The 19527-nt window shown below is 43.7% G+C and overlaps 1 protein-coding gene across 1 annotated transcript in view; it reads left to right on the top strand.

Annotated features, from left to right (window-relative positions):
• The first annotated feature begins 2878 nt into the window (after window positions 1–2878).
• DISP1 (dispatched RND transporter family member 1) overlaps window positions 2879–19527 on the top strand; it is a 110254-nt gene continuing 93605 nt past the window's right edge. Inside the window, 2 exon segments of the mRNA XM_073628316.1 lie at window positions 2879–3013; window positions 10238–10333. The gene's annotated coding sequence lies outside the window, so the exon portion shown is untranslated.

The raw sequence follows: 19527 nt of genomic DNA, 5'->3' as shown, positions 1-19527 counted from the left end.
GTCTTTTTCTGTTTATAGTGCAAAAAATCCGCTCTATTTGTGGGGGGGAGGACATAAATGTTATTTGGATACAGTGTCACATGACCGGGCAGTTGTCAGTTAACCAGTTCCGGACTGCCCACCACATATGTACTGCGGCAGGGTGGCCCAGCTGCGCAAAATCACGTACAGGTACGTGATTTTTGTGCACAAGATCCAGGGGGCGTGCGCACACCCCCGGATCGCCGCTCCCCCTGTGATTGGGGATTGGGGACAGCAGGAGCCAATCGCCGGGTCCGGGACCCATCGGTCGTTCAAAAGAAAGAAAGAACAGCGGTCTGCCTATGTAAGACCGCTGTTTTGTCACAGTGTAAAAGAGAGGTCTGTGTTTCAGCTAAGCTCAAACACGGATCTCTCTTTTCCTCAAGTGCATCCGTCCCCTACACAGTTAGAAATCCGTCCCTAGGAACACACTTAACCCCTTGATCGTCCCTGGTGTTAACCCCTTCCCTGCCAGTGTCATTTATACAGTGTCAGTGCATTTTTTTTAACACTGATCACTATATAGGTGTCACTGGTCCCCAAAAAGTGTCACTTAGTGTCAGATTTGTCCATCGCAATGTCGCAGTCCTGCTAAAAATCACTGATCGCCACCATTACTAGTAAAAACAATTTTAAAAAAGTCCATAAATCTATCCCAGACACAGTAACTTTTGTGCAAACCAATCAATATATGCTTATTGGGATTTTTTAACCAAAAATATGTAGCATAATACATATTGGCCTAAATTGATGGAGAAATTCGATTTTTTACATTTTTTTTATTGGATATGTTTTATAGCAGAAAGTAAAAAATATTGTTTTTTTTTTTAAATTGTCGGTCTTTTTTATTTATAGCACAAAAATCTAAATTGCACAGGTGATCAAATACCACCAAAAGAAAGCTCTATTTGTGGGGAAAAAAAGGACGCAAATTTAGTTTGGGTACAGCATTGCATGACCACGCAATTGTCAGTTACGTGAAGTGACGCAGTGCCGAATTGTAAAAAGTGGTCAGGAAGGGGGTAAAATCTTCCGGGGCTGAAGTGGTTAAAGAGGAAGTAAACCCTGCCAAAAAAAATCTTATTTTTCTAATATTTATGTTTTTTAACATTGCAAAGCAATCAATATATAAATTACACCTAAATGAGCGTTAGAAGTACCTTTTTTTTCTGTTTTATTTTGCTGTCTCTTCCGGGTATCGCCCGCGCCATTCTTAGTAATGTTTTCCGAAGCTGATGCGGACGTCATTTCCGCCCTTAGTTCGTATCACTGCCGAAATCTCGCGCATGCGCGGTAGCGTCGTAACCAAGGGGGAGTATCAGGAAGGTTAGAATATTTTCAGCATCGCGAGACTTCTCCTCTGTGCCGTTCAGAGGGGAATCTCGCTCACTGTCCATTCCAGACATGCAGGAAATAAACATACGGCACACTATACATGCCGTTAAGGAAACAGCACGCTGTGCAATCGCGCATGACGTCATCGCAGATAAAAAGACAATTTTTACTGAAACTACACAAGTAAGTGCACTTTCACAGGCAGCGATTAGCTGCCTGTGTTATGTAGTTTCTGATAAGATTAACCAGTTCCCAACCAGCTCCTGTAGATATACGTTGGCAGAATGGCACGGCTGCGCAGGTCCCGTGGACTCGATCACCGCGGGCATACCCGCGATCGCCTCACGGAGAGGACGAACGGGGAGATGCTGTTGTAAACAGCATCTCCCCGTTCTGCCTAGTGACACTGTCACTGGATCTCTGCTCACTGTCATCGGAGCATAGATCAGTGTACTGACACACACACAGCCCCTCCCCCTACAGTTAGAATCACTCCCCTAGGACGTACTTAACCCCTCCCTGCCCCCTAGTGGTTAACCCCTTCACTGCCAGTGTCATTTACACAGGAATCAGTGCATTTTTATAGCACTGATTGCTGTATAAATGACAATGGTCCCAAAAATGTGTCAAAAATGTTCGATGTGTCTGCCATAATGTCGCAGTCACAATAAAAATCTCTGATCGCCGCCATCACTAGTAAAAAAAAAAAAAAATTAATAAAAATGCCATAAAACTATCCCCTATTTTGTAAACGCTATAACTTTTGCGCAAACCAATCAATAAACGCTTATTGCGATTTTTTTAACCAAAAATATGTAGAAGAATACGTATCGGTCTAAACTGAGGAAAAAAAATGTTTTTTAATATATTTTTTGGGGATATTTATTATAGCAAAAAGTAAAAAATAATGCATTTTTTTCAAAATTGTCGCTCTTATTTTGTTTATAGTGCAAAAAATAAAAATCGCAGAGGTGATCAAATACCACCAAAAGAAAGCTCTATTTGTGGGGAAAAAAGGACGTCAATTTTGTTTCGAAGCCACGTCGCACGTATTGTCAATTAAAGCGACTCAGTGCCGAATCACAAAAAGTGCTCTGTTCAAGAAGGGGGTAAATCCTTCCGGGGCTGAAGTGGTTAAGTTGTATCTGAGGGTTTACAACCCCTTCAATAACTGGTAGATCATGGTAGGGGGTTGTTCCCCTTTCTACCACTAGATGGCAGTACATGAGCACACATTAGCTGTGTCCCATGTGATCACTATGTACCCGGACTGTCTCTCTAGTCTATCCTATAGAGTGGTTATCAGGTCATCAGCCGATCACATAGGTGCTGAGTGTGACCCCCCCTACCCCGAGCTAATTAGTACATTCCACCCCCGCACCCCACCACCACTCTGCACCCTTCCCTCGGGCCCTCATTGTTCTGCCATCCCCGGTTCCCTATTGGTGCAGCTCGCAGGTGTTCCAGCAGCGGTTGTGGGCGGGGTCTGTGCGGAGCCCGCTGCCATAGCCGGGAGCAGAGCCGGAGAGGAGGACACAGGAAGCAATCCCGAGCTTCCTGTACTGGGAGCACAGAAGGAGGAGGAGGAGGAGCCGGGTGGCTGTGTGCTGGGATGAGGAGGACTGGAGGAAGCCAGGACACTGCACTCTCTCTGCAGGTACTCCAATCACAGGCTGGGACTTGTAGTTCCTTATGGGGAGCGGTGGCAGACCTGTACACAGTGCTGTAGAGACTACAAGGTGTGTGTATGGGGTGTGCACAGCTCCAGGCTCCTTCCTGTCTGTAGTCAGATGGATGGAAGGATCCTTTAAGTGTAACTCTGATGTCCCTACAACTTACAGAGGTATTAACCACTTTCCTACCGGGCACTTTTACCCTTCTTTCTGCCCAGGCCAATTTTCATTTTTCAGCGCTGTCACACTTAGAATGACAATTGCGCGGTCATACAATGATGTACCCAAACTAGTTTTTCTTCCCGCAAATAGAACTTTCTTTTGGTGGTATTTGATCACCGCTGGGGTTTTTGTTTTTTGCTAAACAAACTAAAAAAGACCAACATTTTTGATTAAAAAAAAAGAGGTTTTCTTTGTTTCTGTTATAAAATGTTGTTTTCTCCTTCACTGAAGGGCAATATGTAGAATTGATGAGCACTGATAGTGGGTTTAACCACTTCACACCTGTGAAAGACGGCTACAGCACGGCTTCGCTTGCTGGGAGGCCGTATATGGATCCTGTGATCGAGTGGAATCAGCTGATGACCGATCGGGGTAAAGGGCCAATCAGAGAGGCCCTTTACCATGTGATCATCTGTCAGCCAATGATAGCTGATCACAGGATGTAAACACAAGCTGGTTATTGGCTTTTCTTTCTTCACACTGACAGCATGAGGAGAGGAGAAGAAAGTCGATAACCGGCTTGTGTTAAAAGGAACATCTACATCGGGGAGCTGATTATCAGTGCAGTCCCATCAGTGCCCACCAATTCTACATATCAGTGCCCTTCAGTGAAGGAGAAAACAAAATTTTATAACAGATACCAAGAACCCCCCCCCCCCCTTTTTTTTTTCTCCCAAAAAAATGTCGGCACCGACCAGCAACGTTGATGGGCACTGACAGGTGGCACTGATGGGCAGCACTGATGATGAGGTACAGACAGGTTTTTCTGATGGGCACTGATTGGCACTGTTGTGGGCACTGACAGTTGTTCCTGATGGGCACTGTTGGTGGCACATCTGATGGGGCTTTGCTGGTAATCAATGTGCTGATTATCAACACAGACCCATTGATCGGCTCTCCCTGTTCCGCACGAACCGAGGAAAGCCATGTACCGGCACTTCCTGGTTCACGCTGTGATTGATCACGTGGTAAGGAGCCTCCGTCATAGGCGATGCGGTGTGTCAGAGTGACGTACAGCACCACTGATCGCTGCGCGGCGGCATGTTATCCTGCAGGACATCATATGACACCCAGCCAGAATAACTGAACCACTGCCGGCCATCATTCTGCTATGGGCTGGGCGGGAAGTGGTTAATCACTGCTGGGTTTTTTATTTTTAGCTAAACAAACAAAATACAGACAATTTGGAAGAAAAAACCAAACATTTTTCATATTTTTGTTATAAAATTTTGCAAATAGATAATTTTTCTCCTTCGCTTATGAGGTGGCACTGATTGGCAGCACTGATAATCTGTTCTCTGATTATCAGTGTAGATGTTCCTTTTAACACAAGCCGGTTATCGACTTTCTTCTTCTCTCCTCATGCTGTCAGCGCGAGGAAAGAAAAGCCAATAACCGGCTTGTGTTTACATCCTGTGATCAGCTGTCATTGTCTGACAGCTGATCACATGGTAAAGGGCCGGCTGTGATTGGCCCTTTACCCCGATCTGTAAACAGCCGAGTCAGCTCGATCACAGGATCCATGTACGCCCTCCCAGCAAAGGAAGCCCGTGCTGTAGCCGTCTTTCGCGGGCGTGAAGTGGTTAAACTCAAAAGCAAACATTTCTTATATTGCAGCTTAGATGTGATGGCTGTGTTCATTTTTCCTTTTTTTAGACTTTCTTTGTTTTATTTTAAAGTGGTGATCCAGACGGTAAGTCTGTTTATTTTTCAACAGCACAAAATCTCCTGCAGATGTAGCAGTTGCAGGGTTGAGGCAAGCCATTTACTACTGACAGGAGTGCTTACAATGATCAGCTTTTATTTATGTAATGCCTTTATCCCAAAAGGAAATACAACTGCTGTAACTGATTATAAAATGTTCGCTGGAGTTTGGGGTCAAGTGGTCCTAAGGGCCAGTTCACACCATAGAATCACAGTCTGGATGCTTTTTTGGTGTGTTTTTGATGCAATTTCAGTGTGGTCCAGTGTGTTTTTTGATGCTTTACCGTAAACCAGTAATGTGCACATCACATGTGATATCTGTGTGGTGCGATTTGAGCAGGGTGGATTTGAATTAAATCGCTAGTAAAAAGGCTTGATTTAAATCATAATTTTTATAGAGGAACTGTCATCTCTGTCCCGCAGTGGCTCCTCCTCTGACCCGCTGTTGACTCACCAACAGTCCTATTCACTTTAATGGGACGGCTGGTGATGGAGGTGACACAACAAGGTGAGGGACGTGGCCACAGCAGGTGAATGGATGTCCGCTAACGGGCGCTGCCATGATGGATCTGAAATGACAGGTGCTCTTTAAAACGTAAGGACTTATTGTTGCTGGTAGTTAGAATCTTTAATATTTGTAAACAGAATCAAGGTTTCCTATTTAGAATAATAAGCTGTCAGGTTAGTAAAACAGCTATATCAGAACCAATTTAATGATACGGTTTGTAGTGTACATAGGTTTGCAAAACAATAGGATAAAGGAATATTCCTGAACTTTTGTTTTATGTCATGGTTACTGTGAAACTGTGTGAATGCATCAATGCAGTGCGTGTTATCTCAGCTTGCAGAGCTTGGATTCATGGAATGAGTTTACCAAAAATGTACATATTGCAGAATATACAGCCTCATACTACATAACTAAGCTCCATTTCATGCTGAATAAACTAAATTGTTAATGCATCTTTAATAGAAATCATCTATCGTTTATATTTTTACTCCAAAAGCATTTTATTAAAAAAATCAGATTTAAATGAAAAAATCCTATTTTAAATATGTATTTATTAAAAAAAAAAAATTTTTTTTTTTATCCACCCTGCATTTGAGTCATAAATTTTTTTCATGGACGCTGTGCGATTTGCTATGTGATGCGAGGAAACTCAGCGACTCTTGTGTTTCCTGTATCGCATCAGCGTGAACCAGGTCTCAGACACAGAAGAGAGAGCGAACCAATCATGTGACAGCCAGGCAACCAGCACTTTCATGAGCAGAGGGCAAATGGCAGTCTCTGTGTTTTGCTCATGACAGGAATCCAGACAAAATAGAAAAAAAAAAATCAAATGTGGAAAGATTGGAAATCCTGTCGGGTTTCTCCCTATATCAGGAGCTCTTTTTAACATATTTCCCTTCACTTCTGAGAACGCAAACAGGAAGTGAGGGGAAGTCACCAACACAGTAGAGCTGCACAATTAATCGTTAAATTGCGATTTCGATTCAACCCCGCTGACGATCTCTGTTGCAGAGTTTGCAGATTCTTTCATATAACAAGTGGAGAGACTTATCTGCTCACTCAGCTGTCAAAAGAAAACATCCAGGCAGTCTGCCAAGTTTTTAATATGAAACATTGTAACTAACTCTTTCTCCTTAGATCAAAGGGATAAATTTCTGTTTGTAAATAAAAAATCCTGGCCGTCTGCCAAGTTTTCAAGAACCTGTAAATGCAGGAAGTTTAACCACTTAAAGTCTAAATCTTTTTCTGTCACTTCTTTCTTAAGTTGAAATCCAATATTTTTTGCTAGAAAATTACTTGGAACCCCCAAACATTATATATATTTTAGCAGAGACCCTAGGGAAGAAAATGGCAATTGCTGCAATTTTTTATGTCGCACTGTATTTGCCCAGCAGTCTTTCAAACTTTTTTGGGAATTGAATAAACAAAAAAAAAAAATGAAAAAAAATGAAAACGCCGCGAGAATCTTAAGAGAATTGTGATCTATCTTCTAAGCAAAAAAATCGTGATTCTCATTTTAGTCAGAATCGTGCAGATCTACAACACAGGACTAAAAATGTGTTTTTTGTTTGTATGTTCTTTATAGAAGGAAAGGTTAGAACCCCTGTCAGCTTTTTTTATTTATTTATTTTTTTATTGCTGTCTGGGTCTCTTACATCACTTCCTGTCTGGTAAAACCATTGTCGGCAGAACGGATAGTGAGGGCAAAATCTCCGTAACAGAGCCCCGTATGGAATTAGAATCCTTGTTGGATTTTTACCGCTACGCTTTGACTGGACATTTAATATTTACCACTTTTGCCTCTGCAGTAGCCGCTGTGTGCTTGTATTTGTTTTCTTCTGCCGGCTCCTGGCTGTAATGTAAAAGTGATCAGGGGAGCCTTATAGGCGCCTCATTACTTTTATGGTCCTGGCGGTGTGCTATCCCCAAATGCTTGTTGTTCCCCCTTTCATAGCAAAAAATGTAAAGCAGTATTCGGCTCCTTTTCACATGGGCTCATGCATTTGATGGACTCCACTTGCTCAGTGAGGGATCGCTCCACTGATCCCCGCTGAGCAGGTGGATGACAGGTCCGTCTCCACCGCTTGTCCATTTTTCATCCGATCGGATCTGATCCGTCAGACGGATGAAAAATAGGACCTCCATCCATCTGGATTTCACGGATCAGATAGCAACGGGTGTCAGCGGACATGTCACCGCTGACATCTGCTCCCCCAATGGGGTGAATGGAGCGTCCGATCGGGTCCACCTGAAAAACTGACAGGCACACCTGATTGGAAAGCCGTGTAAAAGGGGCCTTAAGCAAGCATTTATTATATTGCAGCTTACCAATTCTTACATATGGTGGCTGCATTTGTTTTGTTTTTCTTTTTTTTTAAAGTGGTTGTCAGAAGAAGTGTTGTGTGGGGTTTTTTTTTTATCTTAATTCATTCTATGCATTGGGATAAAATGCCTTCTGTGTGCAGCTGCACCGTCAGTCCCCCTAATACTTCTCTGAGCCCATCTCTGTCCAGTGATGTTGCAGGAGTGTCTCAGCTGCCCAAGGCTCTCCCTCCTCATTGGCTGAGACAGCAGCGTGGTGTCATTGGCTCTTGCTTCAGTCAGTGAGGAGAGAGAGAGAGAGACCACACCACGAAACACGGCTCCGTCTGAATGGACACACAGAGCTACAGCTCGGTTCAGGTGCCCCCATAGCAAGCTGCCTGCTGTGGGGACACCCAGCAGGGGGGAGGAGCCAGGAGCGCCAGCGAGGGATCCAAGAAGAGGAGCATCTGGCTGCTCTGTGCAAAACTACTGCAAAGAGGAGGTAAGTAAGTATAACTAAGTATAATCCACTGCACAGAGGAGGAATGTTTGTGTTTTTTGTTTTTCTTAAAAAAAATAAATTTTAGTATCACTGAGGCTTTTTTTCTTCTATTCATCTGGTGAACCAGCCAGCAAGTCTGTTTTCCAAAAAGCACAAGCTCTCCAGCAGAATCTATCATTTTACATGGCTGAGACAAACCGAATAGAACTATAGGCAAAACGGTTTTATTTTTGATAGAGTAAGGGAAGATTATAACCCCTGTCAGATTTTTATCCCAATGGGGAGATTTCCCTTCGCTTCCTGTCCCATAGCCAAAACAGGAAGTGAGAGGAAACCCTCTGCAAAGGGGCCCAGGTCACCAGAACTGTGTCCCCATTGGGAGATTTCTCCTCTATTACTTTCAATGATAATAGTAAACAAGATAAATAGGGAGATTCATCCTCTCTAACGGAAACACAGACAGCAATAAAAGCTGACCGGTGTTCTAATCCCTCCCCCACTCTATCCAAAACTTTAAAAAAAAAAGTGTTGCCTTTTAGTTATACTTTAACACTGGCAGAGGTGCTTACAATGATCAGCTTTTATTTATTCATGCAAAATCTTTATCCCAATAAGAAAAACTGTTTGCTGTGACTCAGGGGCGTTGCTAGGTCTACAAAAGATCCGGGGCTAGAGCCCATAGCAACGAAGTAAAAAAAGTCATACGCTTGGGTGGGCATACACATGTAAAGGATTTAATATTGTTACATACCTGAGTGCGGCTTCCCCCTTACATCAGGGTCCCCAGAGAGCCCCCCCCCCCCATCCTTACATCAGGGTCCCCAGAGAGCCCCCCCCCCATCCTTACATCAGGGTCCCCAGAGAGCCCCCCCCCCATCCTTACATCAGGGTCCCCAGAGAGCCCCCCCCCCATCCTTACATCAGGGTCCCCAGAGAGCCCCCCCCCATCCTTACATCAGGGTCCCCAGAGAGCCCCCCCATCCTTACATCAGGGTCCCCAGAGAGCCCCCCCCCCCATCCTTACATCAGGGTCCCCAGAGAGCCCCCCCCCCCCATCCTTACATCAGGGTCCCCAGAGAGCCCCCCCCCCATCCTTACATCAGGGTCCCCAGAGAGCCCCCCCCCCCCCCCATCCTTACATCAGGGTCCCCAGAGAGCCCCCCCCCCCCCCATCCTTACATCAGGGTCCCCAGAGAGCCCCCGGGCTCAGGAGTTGGCTACATAAAGAATGCAGGGCTCAGCTGTGCCCATCTATGCAGCCTCACCAGTGCCCAGTCTCACCAGTGCCCAGCACTGCACCCCCCACCGTAGTGTCCTCTGTCCCCTGCACTCCACCCCACTGCAGTGTCCTCTGTACCCCACTGTAGTGTCCTCTGTCCCCTGCACCCCACCACACAAACGCACACTGTGTAGGTAGAATTCTTCTACCTTACACAGGTGTACAGCAAGCAGAGCATCTGAGATCGGCATCACAGGCCTGGATGGGGGCGGGAAATACTGAAGTTAACTTTTCACATTAACAGGCTTGTAATTGGTTGCTAGGATTGCAACCAATTACCTGCTGTTTAATGGAAAAAGTTAACTCCTGTGGTTCCCGCCCCCATCCAGCCCTGTGATAATGTCCGTGGGCCGGGTGCCTGCATTCAGCAGTGGCGGACCAGGTGGCGACCCTTGCCCTAGAGAGTCGGGGCTATGGGCCCCAGATTGGGGGCTATAGCCTCGCTAGCCACCCCCTAGTGATGCCTCTGCTGTGACTGCTTATAAAGTGTCAGCATGAGTTTGGCTTCAATTTGTTAGCGTATCTAAATCTTCAAATACACTTCTTTTTTTCTCTTCTCATGAAATAGACATACAGTATGCTTTGGGCTGTCTTCCTGGCAGTGCCATGACAGGTCCCTGGTTGCGCCATGTAAGAGAAGATGGTACCCCCTGGCCTCACTGTAAAATATCTCCTCTTTTGTTCCCCAGGAGCCTGCGCTGTCTGATGTCAGGACGGATTGGAGCGATCTCTTCTGCAGATTCCTGACCACCTAGATGAAAATAGACCCAGGGAATTCCTCACAGGTACGCTGCCCTGCCCTCTTCTTGTAGAGCGCCCCCATCTGGGCTGTGTGTATAAACTGGCTGCTTTAACCCTCTCATAAACCAACATTAAATTCATCAACTAAATTAACACTATTTTAGTAGACCTTCTCTGTACCTTTTTAAACTAGTAACCTGTAGACCTTTTTAAAGTGTCGCCTATTGAGATTTTTAAGTACTTAAGTTTGGCGCCATTCCACGAGCACGCGCAGTTTTAAATCATGACATGTTGGGTAACAGTTTACTTGGCGTAACATCATGTTTCATATTATAAAAAAGTGTGTGTGTGTGTGTGTGTTTGTTTGTTTTTTGTTTTTTTTTTTTGTTTTTTTTTTTGTTTTTTTTATTAAAGGTGGTTTTTCCAAAAAATAGCTTTGGAAAACTGCTGTGCAAAAAACAGTGTGACATGAAAAATGTCATAAAAAGGCTGGGTCTTTAAGTGGTTAATGAGTGTGTGTCAACACAGCACACCTGTGTGGAAAGGGTCCTTGGTGTTGCCTTGTTTCTTGCCTGTACTATAACCCGCTCTGTTGTTTTCTGTATGGTATAGAATAGATTCAGCAGGGTAAATGGGTGTTTGTACCTGCCTTGTTTTGGCTGGGTTCACATTGCTGTCCGGTGCGTCCTTGTTTACCGTTTCAGGGACAAATCGGGCCCGACTTTTTGGCTGGATTCGGACCTGAAACAGACCAGAAGATGCACAGGACTCTTCTGCATAGAGAGCTGGTCACAATCTCCTGACATGCGAATTGGATGTGGAGAAAGCCACATCCAATTCACAATAGTGTGAACCCAGCCTTAAGGTGTATATAAACCTTAACAATGAACGTCTCTGATTTTCTCTGTTTATGGCCTGTTAAATATAGCATTGAGAACATTTTGTCATGTTTATATTCATTTGGAAAGTAAAAAATAATAAAAAAAAATCTGATCCTGCCCTTAGTCCAGTGAGCTGATAATGTTCGGTGTTGACTGTTACCAGTTTGCATTGTTCATTGTTCTCTCTAAGAACTGCAGCACCTCCCCCAACCCCCTCCCAGTGTTATGGAGAGGAGGAAGCATTCTGTTGTCCTAACATACTTCCCATCCTTGTATACCAGTGCTGCTGCTCCATAGATACAGTAAAGTGAGTGAGCATTGTCACTCTAAGACAGGAAGTGTGTTACTGGCAGGATCACCAGGTGAAAATAATTGAGCCTGAAAAGAGGATAGCAAATGCAACCACCTTATCTAATGTCTCATAAGCAGAAGTACATTACATTTTTAATTCTTGGGTTTAAATACAGTGGAACCTCAGATTGTGAGTAACGCGGTTAACAAGCGTTTTGCAATACAAGCACTGTATTTTTAAAAATCGTAACTCGGTTTGCGAGTGTTGCCTTACAAAACGAGCACGATTCATGCCAAAGCGGTGTGCATTACTGCTTTTGGCCTGAGGTGGGGGGGCACCGGAGCCGATCGTCGCCGATCTGCGCTGTTCGGGAATGCACGGAAAGGCCCGAGGACAGCATGGCTGACCTTGGCAAATCTTGGGTAGGAAGTCTTTCCGAGGTTTGCTGAGGTCAGCCGAAGTGTCCTCGGGCCGTTTCTGAGGCTCTCCGGCGCCCCCCTGCCTCTGGCCGCATGCGGTATTGCATCTCATTGAAGTCCCTGCAGAACAAATTATTTTCGTTTCCATTGACTTCAATGGGAAAACTCGCTTTGATATGAGAGTACTTTGGATTACGAGCATACTCCTAGAACGGAATATGCTCGTAATCTGAGGTTCCACTGTATGCCTTAAAGGAAAAGTTGGGGTTTAATAAAAAAAAAGTATACATACCTCCATGCTGCAAATGTCCCATGTCGGTTCTAAGAACAAGAACTGAGGGATTACATGACGGCTGATAGCTCAGTTGTCGATCTGCTCCAAGCAGAGAGCAATGACTGCAGGTCACTCCATTCTGTTCCTCCAGCGCTCAGTGGAGCCCCAGGCAGGGGAGGGGGCAAATACAGCTGGCTCCAGCTCTCAACCTTGGCTGTCAATCAGGCAGTAAGGTAGATCCTGACAATATTGTTGGTATCCTTCCAGAGCCTGGTGTGGCTCTGCCATAACAGCTGTTAGCGGGCAATAGTCTACTATCAGCTGGTTCTTTGTCTTGCAGAGAGAAGTATGGCAAAAAAGCTTTGGCTATACTTCAACTTTTTAAGGTACATCTGAACCCAAGAACAAAAAGTAATATTACAGCTAGCCATAACTAATGTACGTGATGGCTGGTGATTGTGCAAGTAACACACTTCTCTCCTAGGGTGATAATGCTCACTTGTTGTACTGTATCTATAGAGGAACAGTGTTGTCATTGTAGGCTGCTTGCTTTTGACTTGGACTACAGAACACCTCCGCTCTTCCTGGCTTCATAACATAAGGGGAAGGCGTTCTGTAGTCTAGCAGGGAAGTATGGGGAAAGGCAAAGAACACTGCCTTGTGTTTTCAGTGAAGCAGAAGCACAGCATTGGCGGCTCAATACAGCATGGTAGGAGCTTTCTGGTAGATCAGCAGATGGGTTTTCTCTACTTGCAGCACTTTTAAGATAGAGTGACAGCAGGAGATGTCCAAATGGTCCATCTAGTCAGTCCTTCCTTCCCTAATATTTTTTTTTTTTTTTTATTATAACAATTAGTCTGAGTAGAGATCTAGGTTTCTCCCAAGTATGTTTTAAGTTCACTTACTGTTGACCGACTCATTACCTCTGCTGGAAGTGGAAGCTTTATGTTTGATGTTAAGTGTACAATATATATTCTAAACAAACACTTTGGCGATTATAACAGGAACGGTTGTACATTCCAGAGACGGTTTCCTTCCCTGCAGGTGGATGACAAATGTGTGTTTTTATGTTAGACTGAGCGTAATATAAGCGGAGCCGGGCCTGTGCGTGTATGTGCAGACAGACTGACTACATAGAGGTCTCACCAGCATATCGGAGGACAGACACGGAAAATAAATGGTACACGCAGCTGGGTGCCAAGCCACACCGTCCTCTTTGTGCTGTTTGCGGTATTAAACCGGAGCTCATTTACCAAGATGTGTGAGGACAGCTTTGTTTCATGCTCTATTCTTTTGAAGGTTTTTCTGTTTTCTGTAAAAGTTTGCTCGTATCTATGAATTTTTTTTTTTTTTTTTTTTTTTTCCGATTGGCCACATTTGAGTGTGGTGGTGGCGGTGGGGTTGTTGAGGGTTTTTTATTTATTTTTTGTTTTTTAATCCGGGTGCGGTGTGTGGTGGAGTTGTGTTTTAGCTTTTGACCCTGTTCTATTAGATTGAACTCAGACTTTATTTAAAAAAAGAATAGCAGAAAAAGCACGCACGTAAAAGAGAAATAATATTTTATGGTAGAAGGAAGGGGAAATGGGAAATGTGTATCTATATCAAGGGGCCCAATATATAGTCCATAAGGTCCAATATTCACTATGGATGGCTGCAGCTCCTCTGATTAGAGTATAGGAAACATCCTCTGTACTTTGTGCAGTGTAAAAGGTTCAAAAGGCGGTGCCACCATCTAAGTGTAGACTTTTATTAACGGCACATATAAAAAGGTAAAACACACTTGCATATTAAAAATGAATAAAAGGCACATCGGGTAACCCTGTGGACATCTGCAGAGTTCACCAGGGAGACGGCCAGGTATTGCAGAGTAGTGGCTGTGGAACCTATGCAGAGTTCGCCATGGCAGCATTGTCGGGACATGTAGAGTTGTTGCAGACAATGGCCAGAAGTGAGCATGCTATTTAGAACCAGCGTGGAACGCACCAGCATACTGGAAGCGTGATTACGCCAGGAAGTGACAATGGGGTGACGTCAATGGCAGGGGTGTGGCTATGTGTTTGAGGGCCTCAGAACGCCCCTTTCTTAATCTACTCTGCAACACCTGACCGCCCTTCCCTGGTGCACTCTGCAGATGTCCACAGGACTACCTGCTGTGCCTTGTTTGTTTGTGTGTGTGTGTGTGTGTGTGCATTTTAAGTTTTTATATCTGCCATTTAATAAGTCTACACTTACATGCTGAAAAGCCTAATGTGATGCTCAGCAATTAGAAACCATGTGGCCAAAACTCTATGGCCGAAGGCCTGTGAACATTCCTCCAAATTGAGTTCAGATTTTTCCAAGGGTACCATTAATACTACAGCATACAAAGACTTTGTACATAATTGTGTTCCTCCAGCATTGTGGGAACGGTTTGGGGAAGGCCCTTTTCTGTTCCAGCATGACTGTTCCCTGTGCACATAGTCAGCCAAATAAAGATATGGTTTGACTTGAGACTTGAGTGTCCTGCACAGAGCCCTGACCTACCCTAGTGAACACCTTTTGGGGTGAGTTGGAGCATTGATTGAAAGCCAAGTCAATATCCGTACCTGACCTCACAAATGGTCTTTGGTTAAATTGGTACAAATTCTCACAGACACGCTCCGAAATCTAGTGCTAAGCCGTTCCAGAACAGTGGACAGAACAATGGAGGCTTTTCTAGCCACAAAAAGGATCAACTCCATACCAATGGCCTTACTTTTGGGTTGGGTTGACAAGCCAGCTCTTAGGCCTCATGTACACTGCTGCTGGTAAATGGACGTTCAGAGGCAGTTAGATGCTTTTTTCAGCTGCCCCTGAACTCATCCAATGTTATCTTATGTGTACATGTACACAGGTTCGTGCAATGTCATTTTTATTTTAGGCAGTTGCGTTTATGGGCTTTTCTACGCTAAACTCGGTAACTTGTGCTTAGCCGCGTTTTGTTTACAGGCGTTTTTTCATTTTAGGCTATTTTGAAAAAAGAATTTTAAAATAAATAAAAGCGCAAACGCGGCATGTAAACACGGCAAAACGGACATTTTAAACGTGGATTATTATCTGTCAAGTTAAATCGTTCAGGAGAGTTGTAAAAACGTCCCGTGTACATTAAGCCTAAATGTCCGTTTAGCAGCAGCAGTGTACATGAGGCCTTAGAACTACTGAGTAGTGTGTTTATATTTAGCTTTTTTTTTTTTTTCTTTGCAGAAGAAGAAATGATACAAAATGTTTTCTATGTAGCCAAATAAAGTAATATTCTGTATACTTTGTACTGCTGATAGGAGGTGTTTTGCTCATCTCTATCCGAGTTTTAGCCCTCGTTCACACTAAACACAGCTTTGAAATCGGCAGATAGGGTCCTTTCACACGGGACGGATCCGTGATGATCCGCCCCGTGAACATCCGCTTGCTCAGTGGGGATCGCTCCGTTGATCCCTGCTGAGGCGGCGGAAGACAGGGCGGTCCCTGCACAGTGTGCAGGGACCGACCTGTCAGATCTCCGCTCTCCCCTATGGGGGGCATCGGATGAACACGGATCGTCTGTCCATGTTCATCCGATCTGCTCTGCAGACGGATAGAAAAATTGGATTTTCCCCCGCTGACACCCGCTATCCCATAAGGATGCATGTATGTCCGTATTTCATCCGAAAACGGATGGATGAAATACAGACATACTGTCCACACGTATGAAAGGGGCCTTAATCTGAACTTGCGCAATTTTAAAGCCGCATTTCAGTCCGACTTCGGGGGGGGGGGGCGACTTGAAAGACATCTGTGCAGGCTCCTGGACAGATGTCTATTGAAATCATCCCCCGAAGTCGCCAAAAGTAGTGCAGGAACTACTTTTGGAAATCCAGAAATTAAACGAGATGATATGGGATCCTCCGCTCAAAGAGGGGCTTAAACCAGAGTACTTGTGTCTCATTACCTCCAGGAAGAGAAGAGCCCCAGGTGGTGGCTAAATGCTGATGCAAGTAGAAGAGAACAAGAAGACCTGGATAGCCGCACACCGGAATGGATAAATCCGTCTTTTATTCAAAATACAGGATCATGGGGTACACAAAACACGACTGTGGGGTGGTACAAGAATAGCTGACGCGTTTCACGCTTACACCAAGTGCTTACTCATAGCATAGCTTTTGGAAATCGGTGCGGCGCCGCAAAGTTGGCGTCGCACCGAATGCTCCTATTGCCAGAAATAGGATCCAATTTGACATGTCAAATCGCATGTCAAAATTGTGCCAATGTGAACAGGGCTTAGGGTTTGTTGGTTTTTGTTTAAAGTGACACTAAAGGTTCTTTTGTTTAATTTAAAAAAAAAAAAAAAAAAAAATGTATATCAGCTCGTTTTGTGCAGCGCGTTTTTTAGCCTTGATCCTGCTTTTCTGGAGTCCCTCGGCGGCTCTCTCGGCTCCTCCCCACATCAGATAACCCCCTGGGAGAAGCTCTCTCCCGGGGGTAACCTTGTGGACGCGCTCCCGAGTCCAGCATTCGGCATCCATAGACTATGAATGCAGGACTCGGCCCCGCCCCCCGACGGCCGTGTCATTGGATTTGATTGACAGCATCGGGAGCCAATGGCTGCGCTGCTATCAATCTATCCAATCAAGAGCTGAGAACCCCCTGCAGCGAGAGAGTGCATCCCTGTGGGACAAATTCGAGGGATCAGGTAAGTAAAACGGGGGGGCTGGTCATGAACAGGTGTTTTTTCACCCTAATGCATAAGGTGAAAAAACACGAACCTTTAGTGTCCCTTTAACAGAGTTACCTTATGGAGCTCGGTTAACAGGAAAAGAGGTCTCCCAAGTATTTTTTTTTTTTTTTTTTTTTTTTTTTTTTTTTTTAATGGCGCCACGCTGAGTTTTGAAATTGTGCCACATTTGTGATGTTTGGGGGCGCAAGTAGTGATAGCACCCCCAAACCCCCCCCCCTCCACACGTGTCTGCTAAAGAGCAGAGTTTTCTACCTGCAGATCAGGAATGTGAGCAGTTTTTATGAGCGTTCCCAACCTACCCAAATGTGAACCTACTCTTTAGGGCCCGTATGCACAATAAAAAAAATAATAATAATAACAAATACCCCGTTCAAAGCAATTATTCGATAATCTGATCATTAAGCCCCATACACACGATCCAATTATCGGACGAATGATCGTCCTGTTTTTTTTTTTTTTTGTTTTGTTTTGTTTTTGCATGCTAATCTCACGTCGAATTTGAGTTTACTAAAGTCCCGAAAATTCCCGTACAACAGAATAAAAATTCGGAAGTGATGTCATGTGTTGTAATGCATTTGTATTGCATTTTCGAACGATGGCAGTACCGATTAAATGAAAATCGTACGATCTGGCATCTTACGAAAAAAATTTCCGTGCATGTCTGATAGAATAATATCGGATGAACCGTCCTGATCGGCTCTCGAAAGCTCTGTACTAACGATCCGATTATCGTACGATCCATTCGAATGCGGCATTTTTTTTTTGTACGATTTTCGCATCGTGTGTACGGGGCATTAGTACACAGATTTTGAGTGCTAGTCCTGACAGGTCATTCGATATTATTCGATAAGACAAAACATGAAAAAAAAAATTCAAGTTGCAGCATGGAAGAAAAACAAAACTTTTCTAAAAGGACATTAAAAGTCTATTTCTGACACTTGTTGCTTATAAAGTTAAAATTAGCACTTTTTTGCTAGAAAATATATCAGAGACCCTAGAGAATAAAATGGAGATTGTTGCAATACTTTGTCACACGTATTTGTCGACATAGGCAACGTTTAAAAATTTCAACAAGTTAACAGTTTTGACTTACAGAAAAGGACTTGCACTAGAATTATTGCTCTCGTGCTAACGATCATAGCGATGCCTCATGTGTGGTTTGAAAACAGTTTACATATGTGGGCGTGCACGCAAGCTCGGAGGGGTGCTTTAATTTTTATTTTTTCCTATTTGATTCACTTTTACACTGTCCCTGTTGTGTGTGTGTGTGTGTGTGTGTGTGTGTGGTGGTTTTTTTTTATTCCTATTACAAGAAATGTAAACATCCCTTGTAATAGAAATAAGCAGGTAAGGGCCTCTTTAATGTGATATCTGGGGTCAAAGATCTCAGACCTCACATTTACACTTAAAAACAACAATAATAAAAGGGGAAGTGACGTTTGACGTGGGCATCCTGCCCATCCATCCGGGGAATCGGAGAGATTCCGCTACTACTAACGGCTTTGAACTCTCCTGCCGCCCATAAAAGTGATCTCGCAGCGAATCTGTTAAAGCTGACCACCCGCTGTTTAAAAAGATACTGTCTAAATACAAGAGGCATGTACTGTATATTCTTTTCAAATCTTGGTGTGCTTTGTGTATTTCTTCCATATCTATGAAACAAGCTAGTGTGACACTTTCCTGTAATAAAGACCTGTCTCTGCTGTTCTCTCACCTTGTGCAGGATGACTGGTCTTGTCTCCGCCCCCTCCTGTAGTCTTCTGTAGGCAGCCTGTAGTAGGTGGGGCCTGCTAGGCCCCTCCCACAGCTCTGCTCTATCCACAGGCTATATACAGCACAGTGATGCCACTGCTATTTTGCAAACTCAGATATTAGTTTGTAAAAGGCATTTGGTGCACACTTAGGTATTTATATTCTCTGTTGCTATTGAGGAATATATCTAAATGGAGGTTTTTGTGCCCAGAGTTCAGCCCTAATGAATATACAACTGGGCTAAACAGGGTTTTATCTTTTAAAAGATCTTTTTATAGTACCGATCTCCTGTATTTTCATCAATAAACATCCATGTAATAGATTTTCCCCTGCTATTCTAAGCAAGAAAAAAAAAAAGTAAATATCACTAGCTGCTAAACCATTTATATAAACCGTCTAGCATGAAATTATATGCAGCTGTGAGCCAAGAAAACCCCATATTGTGAATTTTTGCTTTATTCTCAATTATTTACAGCTTGCAAAATTTCCAAAACACTCCCAATGGGCAGGAGGGGGTGGGGGACATGGGCACTTTGCTACATTCTGTACGTTGTATTTCATTAACATTCCCTACTGTGGCACATTGACCTTACTAGTGACTAGGGAAGCTCACGCATAATAGCTTAAGTATGTCCGTCCACTGCTGAGTAAAAACTAATAGAAATAAAAGTAAACCAGCTGACAGTTGTGTGTATGTATGTGTGTGTGTATATATATATATATATATATATATATATATATATATATATATATATATATATATATATATATATATATATATATATATATATATATATATATATATATATGTATATGTAATATTTAAAAAAAAAAAAAAAAAAACCTCTTGCTGCCTTCAATCTCAAGGTCTCCCCCTTCTTTTTAGGGGAA

The sequence above is a fragment of the Aquarana catesbeiana genome, linkage group LG04 (assembly GCF_042186555.1).
Source record: "Aquarana catesbeiana isolate 2022-GZ linkage group LG04, ASM4218655v1, whole genome shotgun sequence".
Classification (NCBI taxonomy): domain Eukaryota; kingdom Metazoa; phylum Chordata; class Amphibia; order Anura; family Ranidae; genus Aquarana; species Aquarana catesbeiana.
This window is presented reverse-complemented; position numbering and strand designations above follow the sequence as displayed.